The following is a 24,651-nucleotide window of genomic DNA, read 5'->3' as shown; positions in this document are numbered from 1 at the left end:
TTTTCAGAAACTTTTGCCCATATGAGTAATCAGGAAAGCAAACGTCAAAGAGTGTGTGATTTGCTGAATGCACTCGTCACACCAAAGGAGATTTCAAAAATAGTTGGAGTGTCCATAAAGACTGTTTATAATGGAAAGAAGAGAATGACTATGAGCAAAACTATTACGAGAAAGTCTGGAAGATACTATTAAGGAAGAATGGGAGAAGTTGTCACCCCAATATTTGAGGAACACTTGCGCAAGTTTCAGGAAGCGTGTGAAGGCAGTTATTGAGAAAGGAGGACACATAGGATAAAAACCTTTTCTATTATGTACATTTTCTTGTGGCAAATAAATTCTCATGACTTTCAATAAACTAATTGGTCATACACTGTCTTTCAATCCTTGCCTCAAAATATTGTAAATTTTGCTTCCCCACCCTGTACCTAATATTTGGAACCAGTATTCACTTTTAGAGTCTTTGAAAAGGTTTGTTAAGCATCTTTGTGTTATTTATGCAATAAAGTATATACATTTTTCAAATCGGATTTTAGATATTTTTTGGGTTTTTTTGTCCTTTTGTGTTGATATAGTAGGTTAAAGTGAAAAAATAATAGTCAGGTGATATAGATGAAGTTGTGCTGAAAAAAAAGATCCCAAACATGGGTATAGTAAACATTTATAGTATATAAAGGCAAAATCAAAAGTACTCAAAAACGGCCAAAATAGGCTCAGACCACTAAGGGTTAATATTTGAATGTTTCTGCCAACAGAAGGTACATTGTGCCAATTATTTTATTTTATTTTTGTTTGTTTTGTTTTTTCAAAATACAACTTGGTTAAATTATTTTAATGTGTATTTAAGTACTTTTTGAACATTTTGAGCACAATTTTAACAATACCACGATAATAATGATAACCGTGATAATTTTGGTCACAATAACCGTGATATAAAATTTTCATATTGTTACATCCCTTGGTCCAACTAAAGCAAAACTGAATTAAAAAGTAAAACTGTGGGTCATTTAGCAACACTAATCTGTCAAATTGTCTCTAAAATGTCCAGTCAGAGAGATTTGGAATACTGTGTTTTGACCCTTATGCATTATCTCATACACTGTAATTCATACCATTACTGTAACTGTCCTGTTCTTGATAAACCTGATCTGCAGTAACATATCTGAGTGTAAATGAACTGCTGATTGTTGTTGGACTGTAATTAACATGTTTTTTTGTGGGGTTTTTTTTATTTTTTTTTTTTACAAAAAGTTGTTTTTTTGACTGCATATTATCTGAGTGAGTAATAACTAGTATTATAGTATGTTAAAAACGTGAGGAAACATCACATTAGCAGCATTAACCCTTTCATGCATAGTGGTCACTGCAGTGGACAGTTCTTCTCCAGCTGTTCTCTTGTATATTCATGGGTTTTGTTGTTTTAGTTCCATATCAGCCAACACAGTGGACACTTATGCATCAAACACTGCAATTCATACCATTATTGTAACTTTTCTGTTCTTGAAAAACATGATCTGCAGTAACATGTTTGAGTTTAAATCAATTGCTTTCTGTTGTTATTAAACTACAATCAACATTTGTTTTTGTTTTTTAAACAAAAAGTTTTTTTTTTTTTTTTTTTTTTTTGCATATTATCTCAATGAAGTGAGTAGTGACTACACTGGTCTGCAAGGAAAATGCTTCCAGAATAAAACTAATGAAATTTTACCACATGAGAGTAACTGATAAAGAAAAATCAAGTCAAAAATGCTGGTTGGCTGAACTTTCCAAGATATAGCCTTGGGTCAAAATGTGAAATTCAAGAATTAACGAGAGAATGGGTTTGACTCAAAAGGAATATTTGTCTCAGAGCTACAAGATCTACTTCAAAACACTGTCTGCACATTAGAATACATTCACTTTACAGGTTCTATTTAGTGGAAGATTTATAAAACTATTATATAAATGTACATAAACCAATATATATGTGTAATAACACTTAATCATATACCTTGAAAACATCAGCAAACCGGCACTTTTATCATTTATTTTCCAATTAATTTGATTAAAATATGTAACATTTAGCACATTTAATCTCTGAAGCAAATCATTTCTAAAAAATTGCAGACCAGTGCTGTTAGAGTATGTTAAAATGTGAGAAAACAGCAGATTAGCAGCGTTAAAAATGTTTTTATTTCGTAGTTTTTACACAATATATCAGTAAATACATGTTATCGAGCTGAATGGACATTTTTGGAACTACATGAAAAATAGGTTCGTAAAAAATGTTTCAATCGCATTGTCTTTTTCATGCCTAAAGACAAATAAAAACACTCAGGAAATAAATCTTGATTAGGGTTCTCATAATTCATGCATGAAAGGGTTAAAAAAAATGTACAGGGTGATACAAAAAAACGTGAACTTTTTAACAATCCAATAAAACCAAGAGTGATGGAAGAAAAATATTTTATTCATAGTAATTGAAACCTTAAAACATGCCATTTAAGAAACAATGATGGAATTTTCATTTTTTTTAAATGACTTCCTGTAGATGGCGTCCTCCTGTACGAATGCATTCTTGAAATCTGTTGTTGAGATTCCTCATTGACCGCTGCAACATCTCAGCTGGGATACTGTGAATTTCATCCTGAATTCTCTGTTTTAACTCATCCAGAGTTCTTGGTCCAGTCGTGTACACTTTACTCTTGAGATAGCCCCACGAGAAAAAATCACAAACGGACAAATCTGGTGATCTAGGAGGCCGGGGAACGTTACCGAATCTTGAGATCACACGGTTACCGAATAATTCTCGCACAGCCGCCAATGGTTGCCGTGCAGTGTGTGATGTCGCTCCATCCTGTTGAAACCAGGTTTTTTGAACGTGTGGAAAATTGTTCAATTCAGGTGTAACGAAGGATTGTAACATCTCCACGTAACGATTCGCAGTGACAGTGACTGAGATCCCCTGTTCATATTCAAAAAAATCCATGGTTACTAAAATGGGGGTGTGTTTACTTGCTCAAGGTCACTGTCTCGCAGTGCTGCCACTTGCTCATGTCTGCCAATACGCACTTCAAAAATTCCCGTTTTTTTGGGTCACCCTGTAATTTTTAAAAAATGAAAATTCAATCATTGTTTCTGAAATGGCATGTTTTAAGGTTTCAAGTACTATGAATAAAATATTTTTCTTCCATCACTCTTGGTTTTATTGGATTGTTAAAAAGTTCCCGTTTTTTTGTGTCACCCTGTATTTCGTAGTTTCCGTCAGTAAATGCATGTTTCTTTGCTTCAACAACATGGTGTCCAGCTGAGTGGATATTTTTGCAACTCCATGAAAACTAGGTTCATAAAAAAATGTTCAACCACATTGTGGTTTTTTAATGTCTAAAGAGAAATAAAAACACTCAGGAAAAAAAATCTTGAATAAGCTTCTCATAATTCATGCATGAAAGGGTTAAACATCATTTTATCATTGATGACATTAACTTTTGGACGATTTACCTTGCCTTATGTTTTATAATCTTCCTATCATCTCCCTTCCAATTACTCCACTGAAACTGTTTGCACAATCCACAAAGTGTTTAATTTTACAGAGTCAATAAATGCAGTTCTGGTTGACAAAATCTCAAAGCAAGCCTAATTTATCAACATGATAACACTGCATACTGAAATATTAAGAGCGACTGAGTCACAGCATCCGCAGTCTAATAAGATGAAGCTTTGCATGAAGCAATACACTGACATTCAATTCAGCTGCATTTGCCTTTCAAATGAGGCAGTTGATGGTTTGAGAGTCACAACAGTCACAATTCAGCTGTGCCAGTTAAAAGCGACAATAGCGCGGCTTTCTCAGCGGAGAAGAAAGCAGCAAAAGCAAGGCCGGCGCTTTGTTCTGTTCGCACAATTCTGCCTCTTCCGTCACTTCGACTTTTATCTTTTTACTTGTCAACAGATCTGAATGATCAGGAGAGTGGTGATAAACAAATAATACCAGTAGTTTTCTTGTTTTCACTGAGTGCAGCTCCAGTAAAGCCCTGCCGGTGCTGCTGATTAATGCCGCCTATAGCCTCGTTCGGTGCTGACAGTGGTGCTCACATCAGGGCCCCTTAGTCTCTGGGCTAATTAAAGTCATTCTTCAGTAATATTCCTAAATCAACTGTTTCCTCTTGCCTATTTGAGACCTAATTGGAAGCATGTGCAGTCAACCAAAAGGACTCCTTTTAACCCCTGACACTTCAAGAATGTGTCTGTTGTGGTCATCGATTTCCCTCTGCCGCTTTTATTTCATTATACTTGCAGCCAGACGATATGTGTGACTGTAAAACTCGGCCGTTTTTAACCCATAAAGACCCAGTGACACTTTTGTGGCAGTACACAAATTTATTTTTTTCTCTAGATTTCACCTTTCTGAAATGATTTATCACAATTTATTTTAATATTATCATCTGTATTTTATGCTTTTTGAGTGGAAATCATGTATTTTCCACTGTTTAACTCTATAATGCACAGGTGTCAAACATGCGGCCCGGGGGCCAAATCTGGCCCGCCAAAGGTTCCATTCCGGCCCTGCAGGATGAAAGTGCAAAAATGAACCTGAACAGTCCAGGTTGTCCAAATGCTTTTGGTTCAGGTTCCACATACAGACCAATGTGATCTACAGTCAAAATATCAACACAATAACACATAAATAATGACGACAAATTTTCTTTGTGAAAAATGATGTGGAAAAAATTTAAGTGAAAAAAATAATATTATACTGTGAAAATATTTACATTTACAAACTATTCGTTCACAATAAAATGCAAATAAATACATAAACAAAGACAAACAACCCGAAATGTGCAATTTGAACAATATTCTGCCTGTTACTAAATGTTTTGTGCATTTATGGATCCACTGTGATCTGTAGTTGTGTTAATATAAGATGTAATATTGTGGAAATTGTTCAAATTTTAGTTCCAAACTCCAAAATTTTAACAATATTCTGCCTGTTATCAAATGTTTATGGAACATTGTGTGTAAATGTACATGTATAAATAATAAGTTGAGGCATAATATTGTTAAAATTGCAGTAATTTTTCAAATGAAATTTCTGTTTTTTCAGATTATTCCCATCTTTTTTGTAAAATGTAAATATTTTCATAATTTAATTGGGGTTTTTGTACTAAAACAAAAAGAACAACTTGGATTTGTCATTATTTATAGGTTATGAAGTCATTATTTTACTGGTCTGGCCTGCTTGAGATCAAATTGGGCTGAATATGGCCCCTGTACCAAAATGAGTTTGACACCCCTGATATAATGCTGAACTTATCATATTTGATTCATGAGTTTTGAAGCCCTCTACATGATCAGTGTGATATGTTTTGTCTTGAAAAACCTGATGTATACAATTAGATACACACAATACACAGATAATCCACCAGGGGGAGGAAGTCATTCACCAGAGGACTTTCCAGTGACACTACAAGATTAAATTAATGAGGAAGGAGGCAGAACTTTGACAATTTTGAAAAGAAATTACCAATTCGTTAGACGCGTTTGTGTTATTTTTTGTTTGTTCATAAATAATATTTGAGCATTCAGACCCAATGTATCAAATATGATACAAAATTGAAACTCATACATAGAAAGTGATATTTGAAAAAGAAAAAAAAAAATTGGTTGTTCAGCAGGACCAATAAAGGCTCCACTTTCAAAAAACTAGAATTTTCTGTCAATAATTAAATGGTTCCGGCTTTACAGGGTTAATTTATGGATCATGTAGATGTTCATAAATACTCAGACTAAAGTTGGGGTAATTGTATCAAAAATTAAACAAAGAATTTACATGCATTGGTGACCCAGTGCTACTTTTGTAGCAGTTTCTAAAAGATTTTTTTCTGTATTTCTACCTTACCTAACTGATTTATCACTATTTTCATTTTTTAAATAATATTATCCTCTGCATTTTGCATTTTTTGGTGTAAATCACATATTTTCCTATATTTAATTCACAGATCATCTAGATGTTCATGAAAACTCAAAGTAATCTCAAAGTTAATCATATCAAAACAGATAAAAATGAAAAAAAGTGATTTTTTTCAGCTAAGACATTGTGTCTCCATCCACTGTCATTGATCCAACTCCATGGGTTTTACTGGTGAATCAATGTTGTAGAAGATGACGGTGTTTCCACGGTAACTACGGAGCCTCTGAACGTCCAAATGGGTCATATCTGATGACCATGAAAAGATGACAAACTGTATTTTACAGTAATTATTTACATGTATTGATAGGATTAATGGATCAGAAGTTAATAGTAGATGATTCTGGTCACCGGTAGCTTTTTGGGGTTTTATGGGGTTAATTAATTCTGCCTTTCACAGATCAGGTTGTGAATCTTTTGAGTCTTACTTCTTAGCATTATCAACATGTGCTGATGTCAGTTGAAGGGTCAGGGTTTCTATGACAACACAGAACCATCCAGCAGGACAGGTTCACAGTAAGAAGGTTGAGTTTGAGTCATGGCATCTGTTGACGGAACGAGGAGAAGACGCAGAAAGAATACAGGATTTCCCCCCACATCGCTGTTAGAGGACTGACAAAAACATGACAGAACAAACACATCTGTCTGGGCTGTCTGTAGAAGGTCTGCTGGTGAAATGCAAAATGTTTTTTTATGTGATTTCACACCGATTTCATCATTGTGATATATCTTCTCTGACGCAGGTGTTGTAGTCTGGCCTTGAAAGACCCTGTGTATAACCGCATCTTTTATATTATCCATTTTATTAATTAATGAGAGAAATTAAAAGCCCATAAAATCACATACATCTACATTCTACAGGTTTATTTAAATCTTTCATAGTCTGTTTGAAATCTGTGTGGTTTAGTCATACTGTGATTGTTGTGGACGGTACAATTAGTTTTCAAGATAAATATACAGATTTTTAAAATTTATTATTTATTTGCACATCACAAACAGCAAGAAACAAATTTTTAAAAAAAAACTATTTTTCATGCAAGTAACAACATTGTGCAGGAGAGGATAAAAGCCAAAATAGGCTTATGTAAATACCTGGAATTCCTGGAAATAAACAATACACAGTGACAAAAAAAAAAAAAAGAATTAAAAATACAATACAGCTGTTCAGTTATATCATATTTTTAATTCTTTTAATTTTAATTCCAAAAATGTCCCATCAGAGAGCGAACTTTAATTGATTACCATTCCAACATTTATTTCTCTATAAAGTAGCTCCTTGTTTTGAATAATCCCTTATGGTCCAACGAAAGCAAAAATAAATTTAAAAGTAAAAATGTGGATCATTTAGCAACACTAATCTGTCAAATTGTGTCTAAAATGTCCCGTCAGAGAGATTTGGAATACTGTGTTTTGACCCTGAAATAATAATCTAAAGTAAAAACAATAGAAATACAAATCAAATGATATAAAGCCTTACATTTTTTTTTTCTTTTTTTTTGTAAATTAGTATCCTTTTCAGATGCTTTTTAAATAATAATAAAGAAGATGTTGATTGAAGTTCAGGTCGTAGATTATTCCAAAAATGTGATCCACGATATTTTAGAGAATACTGACTGACAGAAGTTCGGCAGTACAGAAGATAAAATTTGCTTGAATATCGTGTAAGATAATTGTGAATAACAGAAGACAACATAAAAAAAGTTCTGAAAAACTTTAGAAAGGACATATTTGTACATGAAGACACGGGTCTGGTAAACATTTATATCAAAAACTGAGAGAAGTTTGAACTTTTTGAAAAGAGTGGCAGAGTCGAGTCTCTTAAAGCCGATTATTCTTGAAAATGTCTATTGAATTAAGAAAATCTTTTTGAGATAAGTGGGACAGGTTACTGGCTAAACAGTATTGCAATAAATAATGTAAGGATAAATTAAGCAATAATAAAAAAAATCTAGAAACAGGAATGATTTATCAATGAATGGACTCTGTTCAAAATGTCAATTGACTTGATGTTTTTTTACAGACAAAATCAATATGGATTTTCTATCTCAATTTTTCATCTACAATAACACCTAAGAATTTAATATGAGAAACCTGAATTATTTCAAAGTTGTCTATGAATATTTTGTTGTTTTCATTGTTATACTCCTTATTCTTGTTACAAAATACCATAAAATTGGATTTTTGGGTATTAAGAGAAAGTTTATTTATCTGAAACCATCTAGAACAGGGGTGTCAAACTCATTTTAGTTCAGGGGCCACATTATGCCAAATTTGATCTGCGGTGGGCCGGACCAGTGAAATAATAACATAATAATATGTAAATAATGTCAACTCCAAACTTTCTTCTATGTTTTAGAGTCAAAAAAAGGAAAATTATGCAATGAAAATGTTTACATTTACTAACTATCCTTTAAAACAATGTGAATAACATGAACAAACTGAAATTTCTTTAGAAAACTAAGTACAATTTTAACAATATTATGTCTCAGTTTATCATTTACACGTGTAAATTGCAACGTACAGATCACAGTGGATCTACAAATACACAAAACATTAAATAACAGTTAGAATATTGTTAAAATTACACTTCAGACATTTCAACATGTTCATATTTGTCGAGGTTATTTGTTTTTGTGAAATATTGGTTTGTTTTAGTGTAAATACAGTAAAATAACATGAAAATGTTAACATTTACAAAGGGAAAAATTTAGAGTTGTGAGTATTTATAGATTATTGTGATTGTGTTTTACTGATCAGACTCACTGGAGATTAAATTGGTCTGTTTGTGGAACCTGAACTAAAATGATTAATATCTTCAGAGTAATTTTTGCATTTCACAAATTCATCCCAGGGGCCGGACTGGACCTTTTGGTGGGCCGGATTTGGCCCCAGGGCCACATGTTTGACACCTGTGATCTAGAAATAGATAGTTCAGATGCATTTCTGAAACATAAAAGCATGAATTAGTGTTAAAAATACACACATAAAGCGACTCATTTTGCATGTTCTACACAGTATCTCTTCTTGTCGCTTAATCTTACTCTATGAGCCATAACTTAATAATAATAAAGTTAAAATACAAGTATGTTTTGAACAGCAGTAAAATATATAACGGATTTAAAGTTGGTATTTCACAGTAAATTTTAAGTCAATTTGTGTGAACATGAATGCTTAAAAAGAAATGCATGATTTAATTTAATGTTAATAAATGGCTAATTATAGAGAGTCATGTGACATATGCAGTGCAGTCAGACATTAGACATGGAAGGGAACATAAGGTTTTTCTACCATGTGATTTGATATGATTAAGACTTTTTTCTTTTTAAATTTCTGATATCTATCCATTTTCCATGTTTTCTTGATAATAACCAAAATCACTTCAGTTCTTACATCTATATCTATGACATTGTACTGACAAAAACAGTGCTTTTAGGCATTTTGTGTTTCCTTTTCTGTCTGTTTTAGTCACATGATACACACAGGAGTTAGTATTTCATTGCATAAATATTGTTTTTGATGACTTTGGATGGTCTAAAAATTTTTTTCTGCCGCTCTACAGTATGTCACCCCTGTAATGAACTGGTGATGTGTCCACAGTGTTCCCTGCCTTCGTCCACTGGTGGCCAGGATAACCTTGGACTAATGTGACTTTATTTGGGAAAGATAAAGTATAAGTAATTTGTGTTTGGATTCATTATAATTTCATGATGCATATGCAATTGCAATTAATTTAATTCTGAGTAAAAGATACAATATATTTCATTTGTTATTTATGTTAAAAGTGGAGTTAAAACGAGCATTCGTGGATGCTAAGATTGTTTGCATTAAGATAAGTACGCTTCCCATGAGGCTTAGGAATTTTCACAGAAGTAAGTTAGGTATGTCATGAGTTGTGAAAGTTGTATGTGTGTTTTTAAGTTGCTGCAGTAAAGAGGAATGCGTCTTTTTAAACCCAGAGTCTCTCTTAGTTATTTTTGGATGTAATCTGGATAATTACAACATGTAACCGCCCCCCCCCCCCCCCCCCCCCCCGGGGACTAAGCAGTTCAGATAATGGACAGATGTCATTTACATTGAATCATGTGACTGTACCTTCACCTCTTTAACCCTTAGGGGTCAACGATCACAGCCCCGTGACTGAATCACATGACATTTTCAACACGTCGTAGCATCAGAAGTCAGCCACGTCGACCACTGGAGATAAGTGGATTTGAAAGTGCGGACTTGAAACACTCTTCCACTTTTTATTTGATGTTGGTAGACCAAATACAACTGGAGATATTATTTTATTGAAACCAGAGCAAACAAACATGAGTAAAAGTATGAAAATGAGGTGTGTGTGTGGGTGGGGTTATATTTCAAACCATATCTTTGTCGTTTTTTGTCTTTTTTCAAAACAGAACTGGCTGAATCTGCAGATTCTAATCCACAGACTGCATTAGCACTACAGGTAAGGGTGAGAATCAGAGGTGATTAGATAGTGATGATATACCGGTGATAGACCGCAAGGGAAGCTTGGCTTCCCCTAAAATTACAAAAATTAAATGGTTAAATATGTTCGGTTGTGTTGACATTTTATTGACTCCAAATGTGTTGGAACACGTTCATCTCACAGACGAGTTCGTTCAGAATCAGCTTTATCACAAATCAGCAGACTCGATGTTGTTCACTTCTCATACATTCCTGTTGCGCTGTTTTCTCATTCGATCTCTGCTCAGTGCATTTGTCCGTAGACGCTCAGCGTCCATGCACTTCAATGGGACTGAGTGGAACAGTTTTTTTCATTGCCTCAAAACTGGACGGTAATTGGATAAATGCCACGATGTTGTCCCACCCCTGGACGCCGGGCGTCTCTGGGGGTGAATGGAGCTGTGGGCGGAGCTCGGCCGGGCTGGATGCCAGGCTTCCACGTGCTGATTGGAGGATCAGTCGAAAGGCTGAATCCTGTTTGATTGACAGCTATTTTGAGATCTACTCCTTCACTGACACAGTTCAGTTTAATACCATCGCACATTCTGCTGTGAAATCAGAGAAACCACTACGAAATGACTTGTTCATTTCTTGCACCGTAAATAAAACACACTCATTGTACTTCCTTGTTTCAATTTAACATAATTTCAACGTTTTCTTGTTAACTTGGTACAATAAGGTCACTGACCATTTTCTTAAAAAGGAACGGAGGGCCGAATTTATGTTTAAATAACTTGACATTTTTTTGATGTAAGCCGACAATGAGCTTCCCCTGTCTGAAAGACGAGCAGCCGCCACTGGTGAGAATGACCCCTACCTGAACCAGATGCAGAAACTGGGAGGACCGAAGGTGGGCGAGTGGGGGGAGGGGGGAGAAAACCGGAGAAAACGCCTATGTAAAGATCTGCTTTTATGTCAAATATTTGAGTTTAGTTTTAATTTATTACAATTTTGATTTTCTATTCCTAATATTTGGAACCAATATTCACTTTCAAAGTCTTTGAAAAAGTTCGTTAAGCATCTTTGTGTAATTTATGCAATAAATTATATACATTTTTCAAATCAGATATTATATTTTTGTGTGTTTTTTGGCCTTTTGTGTTGATATAGTAGGTTAAAGTGAAAAAATAATAGACAGATGAGATAGATGAAGTTGTGCTGAAAAAGACAACAACAACCAAACATGGTTATAGTAAACACTTCTATATATAGTATATAAAGGCTAAATCAAAAGTCCTCAAAAACAGCCAAAATAGGCTCAGACCCCTAAGGGTTAATGGTTTACTGGACATATAAAAAGAATATCCATACACTTACCTTACAACAGAGTCATGTTATTTATTTATTTTTTTCCATTTCTGCAATTACATCACCTTAAATCCTCCTAAATCTGGACTTTTGCAATTACATAATTTCATGGCTGATATTACATTTCGATTAGCTCTGCTTCAATAATAAACTGCTACAGTGCATGCTCTGCTTTGCGGCTATAAACACAATTACTCTAATAGAAAATGTTATTCTGTAAAATCCTTTGGCTCCTTTTTTTTTGTTTATGTCAAAAGGCTGTTTTCCATTTTCAACAAACTGTCAAATTGTCTCTATTCTGACTTCAATGCCTTTATTACAAAAGAGGCTGTTTTCATCAGGCTGATTACCAACAAAGAATGAGGTTAGAAGAACAACAACAAAAAAAAACAAAAACACATTTTTACACTCCTGTACCATACAAATGTTTTCCTGCTACGCCTGCTGTAGTCAACGGCGTTAGCGTGGATCTACAAACCTGGGTGCCAGTGAACTTTAATCATTAATGTCGCTCCGTTTCAGTGGATCAGCAGGTTGTTTTGCGATTCAGCATCCCATCCCTGTTGTGTTTTCCTCCCTCCCTTCACTTCTGCTCTCACAAAAACACAACAAAACAAACAGGCATTAAACTTCATTTGGATTCAGCATAATTTCAGTGACAAATGGTTGCAATGTTTTTTCCGGGATATTTTTGTTGGTTGAATGGCTGCGGCTCACTGAGGCAGCAGAGCTTGGCGTTTTCACATGGAAGACAAAAAAAAAATACAGATTGAAAACAGTCAGGGGAGAGAGAGAGAAGAGAGAAACGAGGGGGGAGGGAGATTGATTTCCTTGTTGCCATTTCTGATCCATTAAGCTTCATCTATCCTTTTCAGTCCTGATCCACCTCGACTCAAACACCTGGTTCTCTAAGGGACATTAGTTGTGTTCGGAAGGTACATAAGACACACCATCTGCATCTGCTGGTCAATACATCCATCTTATGTCGGCCCAACTACTATACCTGCACAGATTACTGTTTAAATGCACACTGTCAATATTGTGTTTGCTGTTTTGTTTGTCCTCATATACACTAGTTCACCCTTTATCACCCTTTATAAAGTTATTCGGTCCTGTTTTTTCCATCTACAAACTACACTATATTACCAAAAGTATTCACTCACCTGCTTTGACTCACATGAATTTCAGTGCCATCCCATTCCTAGTCTATGGGGTTCAATATGACGTGGGTCCACCCTTTGCAGCTTTAACAGCTTCAACTCTTCTGGGAAGGCTGTCCACAAGGTTTAGGAGTGTGTTCATGGGAATTTTGGACCATTCTTACAGAAGCGCATTTGTGAGGTCACACACTGATGTTGGACAGAAGGCCTGGCTCTCAGTCTCCGCTCTAATTCATCCCAAAGGTGTTCTATGGGGATGAGGTCAGGACTCTGTGCAGGCCAGTCCAGTTCATCCACACCAGACTCTGTCATCCATGTCTTTATGGACCTTGCTTTGTGCACTGGTGCATAGTCATGTTGGAAGAGGAAGGGGCCGGCTCCAAACTGTTCCCACAAAGTTGGGAGCATGGAATTGTCCAAACTGTCTTGGTATGCTGAAGCATTCCCAGTTCCTTTGACTGGAACTAAGGGGCCAAGCCCAGCTCCTGAAAATCAACCCCACACCATAATCCCCCCTCCACCAAACTTTACACTTGGCACAATGCGGTCCCACAAGTATCGTTGTCCTGGTGACCGCCAAACCCAGACCCGTCCATCAGATTGCCAGATGGAGAAGCGCGATTGGTCACTCCAGAGAAGGCGCCTCCACTGCTCTAGAGTCCAGTGGCGGCGTGCTTTACACCACTGCATCCGGCGCTTTGCATTGCACTTGGTGATGTATGGCTTGGATGCAGCTGCTCGGCCATGGAAACCCATTCCATGAAGCTCTCTGCGCACTGTTCTGGAGCTAATCTGAAGACCACATGAAGTTTGGAGGTCTGTAGCCACTGACTTTGCAGAAAGTTGGCGACCTCTTCACACTCTGCACCTCAGCATCCGCTGACCCTGCTCCGTCAGTTTATGTGGCCTACCACTTCGTGGCTGAGCTGCTATCGTTCCCAAACACTTCCACTTTCTTATAATACAGCTGACAGTTGACTGTGGAATATTTAGGAGCCAGGAAATTTCACCACTGGATTTGTTGCACAGGTGGCATCCTATCACAGTTCCACGCTGGAATTCACTGAGCTCCTGAGAGCGACCCATTCTGTCACAAATGTGTGTAAAAGCAGTCTGCATGCCTAGGTGCTGGATTTTATACACCTGTGGACATGGAAGGGATTGGAACACCGGATTCTGATTATTTGGATGGGTGAGTGAATACTTTTGGCAATATAGTGTATTTCCAAAATCAAATCAATAGTCCCACACTCCGACCTGGAAACATCATCCATTCATTCATATTCACCTGACTTGACGACTGCAACTCACTTCTGTCCGGCATCTGCCAAAAATCCTTGTCACACCTCCAACTGGTCCAGAACACAGCAGCTAGGCTTCTCACTGGTTTTAACAGACGACATCATATCACTCTGATCCTCACATCCCTTCATTGGCTCCCTGTGTGTTTTAGAATTGATTTTAAGATTTTACTGATCACTTTTAAAGCCCGAATGGGTCTGGCCCCAAGTTATATAGATGAGATGCTAGTTGACTACGAGCTAGTACGCAGCCTTAGATCCTCGGGGGGGCAGATGGCTCCTGGCTGTTCCAAAGTTGAGGCTTAAATCAAAAGGTGCCCGGGCCTTTTCCATCAGGGCCCCTCGACTTTGGAACGGCCTGCCCGAGGAGATAAGGCTGAGGAATCAGTGACATCTTTTAACTCACTTCTTAAAACACATTTTTATAGATTTACTTTTATGTGATGTCTGTCCTTTTTTAACTTTTAATTTTAATTTTTAAATTTGATCCTGTTTGATTATTAATTTGTTCATACATCTCTCTAGTTGTGTTGCTTCTGTTTCAGTGTTTTTACTTGCTTCGTGTATCCTGCTGTTGTGCCCTCTGTCAAAGCACTTTGTAAACTTTGTTTTTAAAGGTGCTATACAAATATTTATTTATTTATTTATTTATATTTTATTTTATTTTATTTTATTTTATAGGGACAGTGCATATTAATGAACATCTACAACAATTGCAGCTGTAAATATGCCAGATTGTAGCAAATCTAAAGTTATTTATTATTATTATTAATATTATTATTATTATTATTATTATTATTATTATTATTATTATTATTATCATTTATCTGGCAAGTGACTATTTTTGGTAACTTACGCATACATGATAAGACAGTAGTCACTTTTCCATTGACCCTGTAGAGGCCAATAATGTAATAACGGCCGATAACGTAATGAATTTTCCATTTTTAAACTGTAATAAGCCACTAATGTAATATCTGGCCAATAACATAATAAAAGTCCTAAATCAATAACGTAATAACTTTTGGCCAATAACGTTATAACTTATTGGCTGGTTATTATGTTATTAGCCTGGTAAAAAAAAAATTCTGTGCAAATGTAATAACTGAGCCAATAACATAGTAAGTTAGAACGTTATTGGCCAAAAGCTATTATGTTATCGGTTCAGGATGTTTATTATGTTGTTGGTCAGATATTACGTTTTTTGCCTATTGTATTTTAAAAAATGGCAGATTTATTACTTTATCGGTTGTTATTACATTAGTGGCTTCTACAGACCCTCAAATTGCACAAATAGAACTTGCAAATAAAAATGTATCTAATGGAAAAACAATTTTGCCAAAAGTCTAATTTTTCGCTTAAAAGTTTTTGTGCTGGCAAGAGGTGGTTTTTCGGGCATAGTGCAATTGTTATATCATGCAAAACTGCAATGGAAAGACCTTTTTTCGCAACTAGAGTCAGGTGAATTAAAAAAACAGATGTTGACGTATGTTACAATAAGCAAAGAAGAAGAAGAAACATGTCGAGGTATGTGTGGACACACCAGGAAACCCAATCATTTTGTAATTTAGTACGAGATCGAGGGGTAATATATAATAATAATGAATATATCTGTAAATCAACACCATATTTACATTCGTTGCCATGTTTATGGAATGACGTCTCTTCATCTCGCAATAATAAATAAACAAATCATCGCATTTGTGATTTAACGGAAAAACTGACATTATGCACTTTTTTTTACATTCAGTAAATATCAGTAAAGTTTTGCGCAGATGTCCAGTGGAAAAGGGACTACTGACATCAGCAGTTCCAGTGAGGACAGTGAAGCAACAATCTTAGGTCCAATGTGGTCTACAGGGTCTGTAAGGGGGTTTTCACACAGCGTACCTGAGTCCAAACCGTACTTGGATACGTTCACACCTTTCCCGCAGATGTTGCGTTCACATGTGTGTACCACCGCCCATTCCCAAGTACGAATGGGTGTTACAGGGCCGAAACAGTAGGTGGTGGTGTGGGAGGAATTCTGTCATTATCCTCCAAACGCAGAAGTCAGAAGAAGTCAAACCCTTACCTATCTGTTAGCCTGTTTGAAGCAAAGTGAAGCAGAGCGGCCTTCGTTGTCCCTGATATATCACCACATGGTTCGGTTGATAAGACGAACCCGGGCTGCACAGATCCGAGGCTTTTTCAGGAGACAACAGGAGCGCCGTCTATGGTCTTGTGGTGATTAACCCACTTCTGTTGTCAGAGTGGTGATGAGGTCCCTTCCGGACTCGGGCACAGATTGCATTCACAAGGCTATGTACCATGCTGGAGTCTGCGCAGTCTGGGTCCAGTCTGGACCTTCTCAACTGGACTCGGGCACGGTACTCGAGCACGGAACAGTTGCATTCGCATGGATAATGGTTGTTCAGAAGGACCAATAAAGGTTCCAGTTTCAAAGAACTGGAGTTTTTCTGTCAAGGATTTAATGGTTCAGGCTTTACAGGGTTAATTTATGGATCATGTAGATGTTCATAATTCAGATTAAAGTTTAGGGTAATAGTACCAAAAATAAAGGAAACTGAAGAAAAAGTTACTTTTTCAGCAAAATGATATTTGAAATTAAAAAAAAAAAATACAAATGAAAAATCAACAGATCAAACTGATACACATGACAGTCGGATTTAACCCATAAAGACCCAGTGCTACATTTGTGGCAATTCGCAAATTAATGTTTTTCAATATTACCCCATTCTTAAGTGATTTATAACTGTTTATTGTAATATTGTGGTCCTTTATTTTGCGTTTCTTCAGTGAAATACAGCATTTTTGCAATTTAATTTACTGATTATGTACTGTAGATGTTCATTAAAGCTCAGAGTAAATTCAAAGGTTATATCAAAAACAGAGAAAACTGGATAAAAAGTGACTTTTTCAGCAAAAATATCAATAACTGAGCATAAAACCAGTGTCTCCATCCACTATCATTGATCCAACTCCATGGGTTTTACTGGTGAATCAATGTTGTAGAAGATGATGGTGTTTCCATGGTAACTACGGAGCCTCTGAACGTCCAAATGGGTCATATCTGATGACCATGAAAAGATGACAAATTGTATTTTACACCAATTATTTACATGGATTGGTAGAATTAGTGGATTAGAAGTTATTAGTAGATGATTCTGGTCACCGGTGGCTGTTTGGGTCTTTATGGGTTAATTCATTTTTCTTGGATTTTCTTTTTTTATTTCCTTTTTTTTTTTTTTTTTTTTTTTTTTTGCAATTTATGGGTAAAGAACCAAATATGGTAATTTCATTGACCTTGATTTTCTACATAATAATAAAAGATTCTGAAGAATTTCACATAAGTAATAAAGTCTTGTTACGTCCTCCAAGAACACTAAGGTTGACATTTTTCTTTTCAGAGTATTTCTAAGAGTGCACTGTAAAGGGTTAAAGGAAAGCAGCTGCAAGGACAAAAACAGAAAAAAAAAGCATTATTATTATTATTCGTTTCATTGGGAATATGCACAAACACAGCCTCTGCTTGTCAAGAGCTTTGTCGCAGAACACTAGCTCTATTGTTTTCCAGTCAAAACTACGATACACTTAATTTTACAAAGCCCAGAGCCTATTCTGCAAAACTAATTCAAATAGAGAAAAACAAAATATGTTTCTTTTTTAGGCTATAATTTGTGTGGCTCTTCAAGGGAGTTCTGTGGAGGATCTAAATGAATGGAAATGACCTGAGGACAGTCTCATATAATGTAAGGATAACTAAGGATAATTAGCCCTGATCCAAACTGTAGTTGACCCTTACAGACCGGGTAAGGGAAACTGACAGCAGCATGATGCAACGCCAATTAACAAGGAGCTATGCTAGCAGAGGTTAGCTGCAGCTTTTAATTTAGACCAAACCGTCTTCAGCAATGGACACGACAGGAGGTTGTATCGAATAAGAGCAAAAAGGCCTTCAATTAAAACTGTGTTCAGTAAGATTCTGTCAGGCGAGATTATGTGTCGTTCCTCTGTACAATAAAGATTTACTCTACACGTGTTTTAGATTTTATTTTGCTAAAAAAAACCAAATTTGACTTAAAAAGGTTTACATCAATCCGTGTGTCATTCGTTCATTCGTTTTTCAATTTAAAACCATAAATCAAAAAACAAAAAGACGACTCATTTTTTTGTTTTTCATTTTTCAAAACCAGAATGAAAAACGGATAACGGTTTGTTTTTCCATTTCCCAATTTTGTGCTCAAATGAAAAATGGAAATAACAGAAAACGAACATTTCATCCGATTTTGCTATTTTCAGTCTAGTTAAGCTGTCTGACCCGGAAGTAGTCATTACTAGGGAAAAAATAAACAAACAGAATTTTACGAATTAACGAGATACTGTTTTCTGAAAAAAAATTAAATTCGGCTCTGTTTTTCTGAATTAATTAATTCAGAAAAACAGAGCCGAACTAATTTTTTTCTGTGAATGCAATACACTTCCGTACGTGTCAAACAGCTGCTTAATTATAGCAAAATATTTCTCCAGTCCGGCCATGATTCCGTTTGTTTATTTTTTCCCTAGTAACGACTACTTCTGGGTCAGACAACTGAACTATATTGAAAATAGCAAAATCGGATGAAATGGTCGTTATCCGTTTCTTCCATGTCTCATTTGAGCACAAAATTGGGAAATGGAAAAACGAACCGTTATCCGTTTTTCATTCTTGTTTTGAAAATGAAAAAAAGAGTCATTTTTTTGTTTTTTCATTTTTGGTTTTAAATTGAAAAACGAATGAACGAATGATACACGGATTGTTTTAGATTTTATCTCGCTAAAAATCACAAATTTGACTTAAAAGGTTTACATCAATCCGTGTATCATTCGTTCATTCATTTTTCAATTAAAAACCATAAATCAGAAAACAAAAAGATGACTCATTTTTTTGTTTTTCATTTTCAAAACCACAATGAAAAACAGATAACGGTTCATTTTTCCATTTCCCGATTTTGTGCTCAAATGAAAAATGGAAAAACGGATAACGACCGTTTCATCCGTTTTTGCTATTTTTAATATAGTTAAGTTGTCTGACACGGAAGTAGTCATTACAAAAATAAGATCAGACAAGATCCTGTTTTCTGAAAAAATTTAAATTTAAAAACAGATAAATTAATTTTTTTGTGTGAATGCAATATGCTTTCGTACGTATCAAACAGCTGCTTAATTACAGTAAAATATTCCTCCAGTCCGGCCATGATTCCATTTGTTTATTTTTTCCCTAGTAACGACTACTTTCGGGTCAAACAACTTGACTATGTTGAAAATAGCAAAATCCTTTCAGTGTTAATCAAGTATTTTTATATAATGTTTAATATACTGATGATGTAGATCAGGGGTGTCAAACTCATTTTAGTTCAGGGGCCACATTCAGCTAAATTTAATCTGCAGTGGGCCGAACCAGTAAAATAATGACATAATAATAAATAAATGTCAACTCCAAACTTTTCTCTGTATTTTAGAGTGAAAAAAGTAAATTTACATTATGAAAAGGTTAACATCTACAAACTATCCTTTCAAAAGATGTGAATAACATGAACAAACTGAAAAAAAATAAGTGTAATTTTAACAATATTCTGCCTCAGTTTATCATTTACAGACATAATGTTGGTAAAATTGTACTTACTTCTCTTAAGACATTTCAGGTTATTCACAGTTTTGCGAAGTTATACTTTGTTTAGTGTAAATGTATGAAAATGTTCACATTTACAAAGAGAAAAATTTGGAGTTGTGAGTATTTATAGGTTGCCTCTGAACATCCAAATGGGTCATATCTGATGACCACGAAAAAATGAATAACTGTATTTTACGCCAATTATTTACATGTATTAATAAGATGAGCGGATCAACAGGTATTAAACATTTTATATCAGTGGATGGATTGTGTTTCTGGTGGTTGTTTGGGTCTTTATGGGTGAATGAGGAAAAACTCACTGGTTTCACTGAAGGAGACGCTGAAGAAACAAAAGACGAAGACGAACAAACTCCATCTCCATAGACATCTAACATTCATTCATAACTATTATTTAAACTCGGAGATATATTAAGGACACAACCTCATTTACAAAATATCCGAGACAAAACAAAACATTTGAAATTAATTAGTTACGTAAAGAAAACCCACTCCTGTTATGGTTTTATGCTGTATTTTTGTGCTTATTTAATCTTTCTTCCTTTACAACTTCAAATCTGACTGTCATGGGTTTTATGCTGCATTTATGTGATTATTTGCTTCTTCTTTTATTATGAGGATAATTGTTGTATTCTGTACAGCACTATGTAACCTTGCGTTAATTGCGTTTCAGAAATAACCTCGCTCACATATGCAGAACAGCATGTGTTTTTTTTTTTTTTTTTTTGCTGCAAGTGTTTACAACTCATTAAAAGGACTTGCTTGTAAAATGGCAGTCGTGGTCAGACAAATTCGTTAATTCCTTTAGTTGAATAGATGTCTGGTGTCACAGGTTTTGTGCGTCCCATTCCACAACTGATGGTGGTGCTTCATTTGCATAAGATTCTACGTGGTGGAATGTCAAAATAAAAATTCACAAGCATGTTCAAATTTGTCAGTATTAACCCTTTCATGCATAGTGTTCACTCCAGTGGACAGTTCTTCTCCAGCTGTTCTCTTGTATATTCACGGATTTTGTTTTAGTTCCATATCAGACAACACAGTGGACACTTACGCACCATTCCATACACTGACATTGAAAACATTACTGTAACTGTGCTGTTCTTGATAAACCCGATCTAACATGTTTGAGTGTAAATCAATTCCATGTTATTGTTATTAGACTGTAATTAACAACAACAAAGTTTTTTGGTTTTTTTTGTTTGGTATATTATGTCCATGATGTGAGTAATGACTACATTTAGATTACATTACAAACAAGAAGTTAAGGATATACCTTTTTTTTTTTTTTTTTTTTGTCATTTTTGCCATTTGTAAATAAAACTATGTCTGGTCATTGAAAAAAAAAAAAAGTGCTTCAATTCAGTTCACACACCAAAATGTAAAAAGCATTGTGCAAGAATCCCAATTGAAGAAAATAGCCCAAAAATTAAAAATATCCATAACTTTTTATTTGTTGTGTGTGTTGAAATGTGAGAAAACATCAAATTAGCAGCATTTAATGTTTTTAGGTCATAGTTTTCACACAGTACATCAGTAATAGGGATGTAACGATATGAAAATTTCATATCATGGTTATCATTATTATCGCGGTATTATTGAAATTGTGCTCAAAATGTTCAAAAAGTACTAATACATACACTGAAATAATTTAACCAAGTTGTATTTAAAAACAAAAATAAGATAAAATAATAGGCACAATATACCTTCTGTTGGCAGAAACATTCAAATATTAACCCTTCGGGGTCTGAGCCTTTTTTGGCCGTTTGAGTACTTTTAATTTTACTTTAAGAAATGTTTACTATATCCATGTTTGGTATCTTTTTTTTTTTTTTTTTTTCAGCACAGCTTCATCTATATCATCTGTCTATTATTTTTTCACTTTAACCTACTATATCAACATAAAAGGCCAAAAAACACACACACAAAAAATCTGATTTGAAAAATGTCTATAATTTATTGCATAAATAACACACAGATGCTTCACGAACCTTTTCAAAGACTTTAAAAGTGAATGTTAGTTCCAAATATTCAGTATAGAAAATCAAAATTCTAATAAATTAAAACGATACTCAAATATTTGACATAAAAGCACATCTTTACATAGGCGTTTTTTCCCCTAAAAGTGCGGTAATCAAACACGGTTATCATGATAATTAGAATTTAAACAGTAATACTAACCGTCTGCAATTTTACCGCGGTTTATCGTTATACCGGTAATCCTCACATCCCTAATCAATAAATACATGTTTCTTTGCTTCAAAAATTAAATACATGGTGTCCAGCTTGGTGGACATGTTTGCAACTCCATGAAAAATAGCTTCATAAAAAAAAAAAATAATAATGATAATCGCATTGTTTTTTTTATTGCCCAAAGAGGAATAAAGAAAAAAATCTTGATTAATGTTCTCATAATTCATGCGTGAAAGGGTTAAAGCAAAACAGACAAACACTCTTAACAAAACTGAACACGTTGAGCTTCAGTGAGCCCAGAAACACTGCTGCATTCAAAGTTGTCTGTTCACAGCAAAAATTAGAGAGTTGAAATTTCGGGGTTAAACATTTGAGAGTCAATTTTCACTCTCAAAGTGTAGTTTTAACTCACTGTGAGTTAAATGTCACTCAGAGTTGGGGTTAATGAAAAGAGTTAGTCAAGCCTGTGGAAATTAACTCAGGAGAAGTGTTGTTTTGCATCTCTCCAGTGTTAATGTGCCTGGCCCCTGCATTTCAAACCAGGTGAACCTGTGCAATTTCTATCAGACTGTCACTGTCAGAGAGAAAAAAGAGGAAAAATACATTTTCTAAAAAAAAAAAAAAAAAAAAAAAGGAAACAGCTTTCTTTGAATCATCCTGTTCACATTGAATTTTAAGTCATTTTTAATGGATTCACTTTTTTTATGATTAAAATTAACACTACTTTCAGAGAGAAAATTAAGTAAAATGACTGTTATTTTTGTTCCTTTCATGGTGTTGATTTAACTCTGTTTGAGTTAAAGGAGAAACTCTGACAGTGTAAATAATAAATCCATATGGGTTTATTTAACCCAGGTCGGTGAGATTATGAAGGGCGGCTGTGGCTCAGCTGGTAGAGCAGGTCGTCCAATGACCAAAGGGTTGGCGGTTTGAATCCTTGCTCCGACTGTCCACGTGTCGAAGTGTCCTTGGGCAAGACACTGCTGTCACTGTATGAGTGTGTGTGAATGGGTGAATGTGAGGAATTGTGCAGCGCTTTGGGCACCATGAAGGTGTAGAAAATGTGCTACATAAGTTCAGTCCATTTATGAACTCCTGTGAGTGTTGGGAGTTAAATCAGTCAGTGTTAAGGTAACTCAGGTTTCTGAGTTAAAAAGGCAACTCTGGCATAGTGAATGAAAATGTTAATTTAACTCTGTGAAGTGTGGACCAATATAAACTCTGAAAAAGAGTTAAAATCAACTCTGTGGGAGTTGATTCAACTCTCCAGTTTTTGCTGTGTTATTTGGAGAAGCACTAACACAAGTTCCATCGACCTGAGGTGAGATGGACCCTGATGTCAAAGGTCTTGTTATGACGCTTGGCCACAGTGGCCTCTGCTGGGTGGCAAAGGTACTGCACAGAGGGGTGAGGATGGATGATAGAAGTGTGTGTGTGTGGACGCAGATGTGACATGTATTCAAGAATGGACCAATGATCCCTAATTAGTTTAATCCCACATTAAACTATGTGCTAATGCTTACTGTATTATAATGCATCATGCTCAGCCAACTGTTGTGGTAGATTATAATTGACATGGACGGAACCCAAGTGCTTACTGGGAGACACTCTGGGATGCATCTGTACCCCCTTAGCGCAGCTGCTGGAGAGTCAACACAACAATGTTTGGCTTTTTAATTAAACTGGAATGCAATGCTGTTGATTCTTGATTAAGTCTTGATTAAATCACAAACATGTCAGGAATGTAGGCCACCGAATTATACCTGAAATGTTTTAATATGAGAATCGGGTACACTCTGTCATCTTGCCTCATCACGGAGAACAACATCAAATTAATATCGCACAGTAATTTGTGATTTTGAAGGAGTGATATTTTGCTTTTTTAAATGGAATTATACATTTTAAAACATTTCCCTGTGGTCTACATTAGGGGTGTTAGAAAATATATCGCGGTATTTCATTTCACAATATTAAAATGTACTGTATCGATAGTTTTAGATATTTATTCAAATGTATATATGGTGGAGGTTCATTTTGGTTTTTCTTTATTGTTTATATTTTATTTATTATTATGTAACACTGTTTTGTTAAATAATGGTTATTTCAATCATCCGAAAAGCACTTTGTACTGTCTGAGAGGCACGTGTTAGTTCTTTGCATTAAAATAATGTTCTGATGTTGGATGATTCAGGGACAGTCCATTATGCGTTCATTTCACAACTAATAGAATATGAACATTTGAGCAGGATCCTAAACTGTAAGGTCTGTAAAACGTAATTTTATTTATTTATTTATTTATTTGTGTGTGTTTTGTGTTTGTAATTTTATTTTTATTTATCTATAAAAAATGTTAGTTTTTACAGAGGAAAGTTTTTTTGATATCATATTAAATCCTGTTCTGAACAAATAAGAATGTGTTTAGTATTTGTGCATATTTCTGGTATAATTCAATTCTTCCAGGAAATATTCTCTTAGAAGAAGAAAAAAAACAAACAAAAAATATTGCCTTGTTAACAGTATCTTTGATATATCGTGATATATCGTATCATGGTCCTAATATTGTGATTTGTATCGGATCGCCAGATTCTTGTCAATACACACCCC

The 24,651-nt window shown here is 35.1% G+C and overlaps 1 protein-coding gene and 1 long non-coding RNA gene across 2 annotated transcripts in view; one reads left to right on the top strand and one right to left on the bottom strand.

Moving 5' to 3' along the window:
- Positions 1–24,651, top strand: part of LOC115428727 (uncharacterized) — a 43,760-nt gene that overhangs the window by 1,273 nt on the left and 17,836 nt on the right. The window lies entirely within an intron of this gene.
- On the bottom strand, positions 5,814–16,497 carry LOC115428728 (uncharacterized). Its single transcript, XR_003936679.1, has 3 exons — positions 16,359–16,497; positions 11,226–11,231; positions 5,814–5,825 (listed from the first exon to the last, which is right to left on the bottom strand). It is a non-coding gene; the product is annotated as an uncharacterized LOC115428728 (long non-coding RNA).

Source organism: Sphaeramia orbicularis, chromosome 11, assembly GCF_902148855.1.
Source record: "Sphaeramia orbicularis chromosome 11, fSphaOr1.1, whole genome shotgun sequence".
NCBI classification, from domain to species: Eukaryota; Metazoa; Chordata; class Actinopteri; order Kurtiformes; family Apogonidae; genus Sphaeramia; species Sphaeramia orbicularis.
The sequence above is the reverse complement of the archived record's forward strand: the minus strand, read 5'-3'. Positions and strand labels throughout refer to the sequence as shown.